Below are 6,555 nucleotides of genomic sequence, written 5' to 3' on the forward strand. Positions count from 1 at the left end.
ATCGTCCGAAAGTTGGAGAAAAAGGATATTAACAGATTATTGGTTGCGTGACTGCTGACCAAGTAGATTTTACAAATTATCATGCACTGCGTCAATATTATAGGGAGTAACAAATTAGGTGCAGATAGCGCGTTACGCTTTATGGTATCTGAGGTTTTAGTTCATGAGACCTTATAGCTAGTGTACATGTAAGTGTTCTAGAGAGAAGGGAGAGTTGTCAATGAGAGTGTATCCTGATGATGCATTTATCATATATATTCATCAAAATCTAAACTAAATATACATCAAATCGAAAAATCAAAGCAAAACAGAAAAGCCAATCAAACCAAATCATTGTGAATCAAACTAAGGTTCATAAATAAATAAAAAATTGAAAAGAAAAAAAAATCGAACAATACATACCAAAAAGTGAGAGGAATGAGAGATTGATGTTGTTTTATGAATCCATCACACGATTGCAACAAGATTTTCGGCAAAAATCATGAAGGAGAAGACGTAGGGTATGGGGTAATCGATTAGGGTATCGATTATAACCACGGGGCTAAATGGGGTTTTAAAAAAAGTCCCTGCCGCAAGTTAATCAAGTATATTACTATAATGTAATTGATTAACTTGTGGGATCAACGGTCAAAGTTTTTTTTGAACATGTAATTGATTACTTACGTGTTGTAATCGATTAAATACAGTAAAAAGGGGCGGATTGGTGGAATGTTTTGGATAAGAGGTAAATTAATTGTTTTTAATTAATGAGGGATACAATGATAAAAAAAGCTCGGGTATTAAAAACTTTTATATGTGAATTTACAGAGATGGAGAATATATAAACTAACATTGTTGTTTATTTATTTTTGTATGTTTGCTGCCAAAGGAAATTTCAATCTTATGAGCACAAGCTCAAGATCGAGATGGAGAAACTTTTGACTCAATTTTTGCTCATTTTGTTTTGATAAAGAAGTTTTGATAGGTTAAGATCAACGGAGGCCATTGGTTACGAAAAAGTTGCGTAGTTTGTCTGTATCTATGTCGCATATGAAATCCTGAAATGCAGACCAATGATTGGTCACCGGCGGTAGGATGCTACCTAAAAGCAATGTCGAATCCCTTTCTTTCGGTGGAACTGCATCATCATTTCATTTTATGATGTTGATGCTGTCCTAATCTAACCCAAATTAGTCAACGCCCCTTTAAACAAACAAATAAACGAGCTGCTATATTACTTAAGTCTTCTTACTTTGAGTACTGTATTTACTATTTAGACTAGCACAAATTAAATGAATCTTGAGCCATCAAATTCCATCAATGTCAAACAAATACTTTATTCAAAAGTGAATAATAAATTCTTGACTGAATTTGTTTTCATGATAGAATTAATGACCATGCATGCACTAGGCTAGTAGCATATGGGTCACCTCTGTATGTGTAAACGGAGCTCAAGACAAAGGTCATGAAATCATTTCTTGTCCTGAGTCTCAATGATCGAATCAGACAAATAACACTAAATTTAACTGTAAATTATTGAAAAATATAAATAGAGACAAGTTCCTTACAAACACAGGAAAGCTTCTTATACACACTAATGGTAAAAAATAAATTTAAAAGACTTCGACTCCCCCTCAATACCAACATACCTAGGTCTAAGTATTTATATATAACTAATTCCTAACTAATGGGTTTAGATATTTTATTAAAGGCCTAAGAGAGAAAAAGAGGAGAGTAGAGATCAAGGTTTTGAGAGAGAAAATCAAGGCACAAATCTGTACTCACATGTTCGCTGCACAGAGAATTGAAGAAATAGAAGAAAAAAAAACAAGAGAAAGAAAGATACGTAGAAGACCAAGAAGATAATGGTTCATTGCACAGGTCTGCCATGGAAAGAAGCAGCAACAAGGAGATCACATGAAGCGATGAGTAGAAGAAAGAGAAACAATTTTGGGAAGAATGGGCCGAAATGGGTATGGGTTAATTGGTGGATATAGTCATTGTTCTCATGTAGTCCTACCCAATAAGAGTTTAATAAGTGGGCCTACAGCAAGGGGAGGCCCAACTCAAAATATTCTCCCACATGGACCAAATATGGTAGGGGCCCAAACTCATAATAACCCTCGTCCAAACATATCTCATATGAATGGGACAACCTTGACTCATAATCATGCCAACAATGGGGAATGGGAAAATGTCTCTGTAACTCTTCATGTTCCTTTAGACTCATTCTTGTGTTGCATGATTGGGACTGACAACTATAATCAATACAATGTTAAGGCATAATGTGGATAATGTGGAGACTCTAAGGCATATTATGGATAATGTGGTCAATAGCGAAGACTCTAAGGTGGTGTTTGGTTGGGAGCTTTTCAGTAGATATCTATCTTTCTCAAGTATGGTTTTTAGAAACACCATGTTTGTTTCAACGTTTTTCACCAAAAACTCATCTATCCAATTTGTCTGGATTTATGAGAAACATAGATATCCGCACTGTTTAGAAACCCAATTTGAAGGTGGGATTTTTCGGAAAACCGGTTATCTGGCTTTTAATGCACTGTTGATTTCATAAAGTTACATAATTTTCCCAGTAAAGTTTTTTTCCACCAAATAACTTTTTTTTACATTTTTCTACCTATCTCACTTTATCTATCTTTCCAATCATTTCTCTATCTATCTCATTTCTCTACTATTCCAAAAAAAATTCCTGAACCAAACACCCCCTAAGGCATATTATGGATAATATGGTCAAAATGTTTCAAATAATAGGACCCTGGTGAAAGTTTCTCTTACATAACTTGACCTCTCCCTAAATTATATAATCAGGTCCTTTTTTTTTTCAAAAAAGAAAAATAAACTCTCTCATAATTATATAATTTAGGAAACTCGAAAAAAAAAGGAAACAAAGGAAGCAAAGGTCGTAGATGTTATGGCGCACCTTTTTCTCTTATGTGTGAAGAGTAAAATATTTACAGAATAGAAGTAAATTTTTTTTATAAAATGAATACATAATTGTTTATTTTATTTTCTTATCCAATATAAAATATAAGATTTAAAGCCTAACAAATTAAATGAAATATGAAACAATTTCATTTGTGTACCTGCACTTCTGGTTTATACTTAAAATTAACTAGTATTTAACGGAATATTCTTCATAAAAATAACTTTATCCAAAATGGTGGTCCTTTCTAGTAAAATCCATATCTTTAACCTCTGACGTGGGCCAATATCAACGTTTAATGGATAAATTTATAACCAATTTATAATTAACTTTTTGGCTGGAAATTTATAAAAGAATTTGACCACTGTTTAACGGATTATTCTTCATAAACCAAAGTGAGCCGAACAGTAAATTATTAATTGGACTTGTATTTTATTTGGGCTTGCTTTACCACTTTATATCACAACTTATCATGGTTTAGCCATGTATGGGAATTGATTACACATCACGGTCAGTAAAGAATGCATGGTTTATGTATCAAAAAAAGAAAAAAGAAAAAAAAGAATGCATAACTTAATAAAATTAAGAACAACAATTATTAAAAACGGAAATATATCTATCATGTAACAAGACAATTAAAAGAATTTCCTGCACTAACAAATTTTGGGCGGCTCATTGTAAAAGAAAAATAAAAAGAATGCTAGTACACTTCCCAATGAGTCTGCATGATTTATTTTCTTTGTCCTATCGTAGGACGGATGTATTCCCCTATTAAAAATTGATTCGAAAGCCACTCTTTTATCTAATATTATTAAAATCAACTCAGTTATTAACCCGATTGAGTTATTGAGTCATTAGATCACTGATTTTTTTTTTTTTTTGATAACATCAGATTACTGGTTTAACTAGTGGGTCATTGGTTGAACCGCATAACCCGGTGATTTTATGTAAATTTATAATTTATATCAAAATAATTATAAACATATTTAAATAGCTAAAAAAATAATATAAATTCTAGACATTTTAATATAAAAAATAATAAATTATACATTATTGTCCAATAAAGAATCAAACAAACATATAATGCTTGTGATACTGGTGTTTCAGGTTCAGTAAACGACATCTCTAACTATAAATAAAATCAAAATTCCCTGCATAATGCATAACTGAGATAATATTAATATTGTAGGTATATAACTTATGTAAATCAGTAAATAACAAATAACTCAAATATGTCAGTTATGAAAAAAAAATTGAAATATTTTTTTTTGGAATTTTTTTTTAAATATACCGGGTCGGGTCACCGGTTAACCTACCGAATTGTCGGTTTTCACCAAAATTGACCGGATCGCACCAAGTTTAGGACTTGACCGATTCAATATAATAACTCGACTAGTCAAATGACTGATCCATTAAATTCTGGGTCAACCCAGTCTGATCCGATTTTCACAACAATACTTTTATCAGAGCTTCATTTCAAGCCGCGACAACGCTTCAACTGCACCACTCTGATTAATTAATAATCTTGTGCGTAATATTTATTCTAATAAGAAAGGCCTACTATGATTACATTTTATTTTATTTTATTTTTGGTAAATAGTATGATTACATTTTAATCGTTATCAAAAAGCTTACACACACCATCAAACATGAAGAATAACTAACATGTGATTATTATCGCTTTTGTGATTTTACCCCACTCAATCGAATCAATCGATTAAATGATAAACCCAATGAAAAATCTAAAAAAAAAAATCCTCACACAATTGCCTCTCCTTTTAACCGATTAAATTATGTCTAAGATTTATTTGTTCTAGTCAATATAATTACATTTTCTTAATCAAGAAAAAGTATTTCGCAATCAAAGGTTTTCTAATTGTTGCATCACGGCAATGGCTAACAAACATTTTCTTCTCATTCTCAGGTGTGAGCCAGTTGTATTTACTCCAAACCAACCAAATACAAATTGTGCATGGAAATTATTTTATTTATTTATTTATTTATTTATTTATTTTGTTCTATATGGGATGACAAGGCACCGGCCTTGAAGGGAAGGGTACAAGACCAAGTTTTAGAGGCTGCAAAATACAAAAGAGTAGCGTTTGACTTCAACCATGTCCCTTCATGGGGCCTCAAGCAGCACCCACAACCATGAGTCACCAAATTGTCCGTAATAGAAAAAGAACAATATTAGTTACACATAGTTACCAACTGATACAATATGCTTGTTATTAGGCCTATTAAACTTTGTATATGCATGCATATTGATGCCATGTGAGGTTATTTGCACCTTGAATGTAAGAAACATGATTTCAGAATAATATTATGCAACAATTCATGCAAGTTATTTGACTTTTGAGAAAGCCACCGTCAATTAACAAGAACATCCCCTGCCCACCCATGTTAAAAAATTGGGCTACATACATAGCTTTTCCTACTGCTGGTTATCATATTAAAGCCTATAATATATTCTATTCTGTTATTTATTGTCTTGGATTAGGCGTTTTGGTGGGAAAAGCATGTGACCAGTGTATAACATTATTGCCAATTAAAAAAAGGGAAAAATAAATTTTATGTTGTAGGAGAATTCTAATCTCATGTCATAGATGTATCAAGTGTGGAACCCACCTATTTAAAACAAATAGAAAAACAAAAAAATAAGTGACACACCTTTTTATAGTATGTGTAGGAAAGATTTGTTTTCTGATGCAACATGAGAAAAACAAATCCCTTAAAAAAAATGTTCTGGCTATCCTTTGGTCTCTTCATAATTAGTTTGTTAGGTAAGCTAATAATTTTTATTTTATTCAACCACTCACAGATCACAAGCTACTTAAACAATGAGGATAAGCCTCTCAAATAGACTGTTTTGATTACTATTATCAGATTGAATTTTTTATTTTCTTTTGGTAGACTATTATCAGATTGATTTACTATCCTGGAGACGATGATGCAATAATTTGGGTATTGGAAACTTTGTATATGAATTTACAGAGATGGAGAATATATAAACTGACATTGTTGTTTATTTATTATTGTATATTTTCTGCCAAAATAAATTATAAAAACAATCAATCATATGAGCACAAGATCAAGATCAAGATGGAGAAACTTTTGACTCAAATTTTTGCTCATTTTGATTTGATAAAGAAGTTTTGATAGGTTAAGATCAACGGAGGCCATTGGTTATGAAAAAGTTGCATAGTTTGTCTATATCTATGTCACATATGAAATCCTGAAATGCAGACCAATGATTGGTCACTGGCCGTAGGATGCTACCTAACAACAACAATGTTGAATCCCTTTCTTTCGGTGGAACTACATCATCATTTTATGATGTTGATGTTGTCCTAACCTAACCCAAATTAGTCAACGCCCCTTTAAACAAACAAATAAACCAGCTACTATATTTACTTAAGTCTTCTTACTTTGTAGTACTGTATTTACTATTTTGATTAGCACAAATTAAATGAATCTTGAGCCATCAAATCCCATTAATGTCAAAAAAATACTTTATTCAAAGGTGAATAATAAATTCTTGATTGAATTTGTTTTCATGATATAATTAATGACCATGCATGCACTAGGCTATAGAGTAGCACATGGGTCACCTATGTATGTTTAAACGGAGCTCA

Source organism: Gastrolobium bilobum, unplaced genomic scaffold (genome assembly GCF_033153095.1).
Source record: "Gastrolobium bilobum isolate Gb01-03AN ecotype WA unplaced genomic scaffold, APGP_CSIRO_Gbil_v1 utg11031, whole genome shotgun sequence".
Lineage (NCBI taxonomy): Eukaryota > Viridiplantae > Streptophyta > Magnoliopsida > Fabales > Fabaceae > Gastrolobium > Gastrolobium bilobum.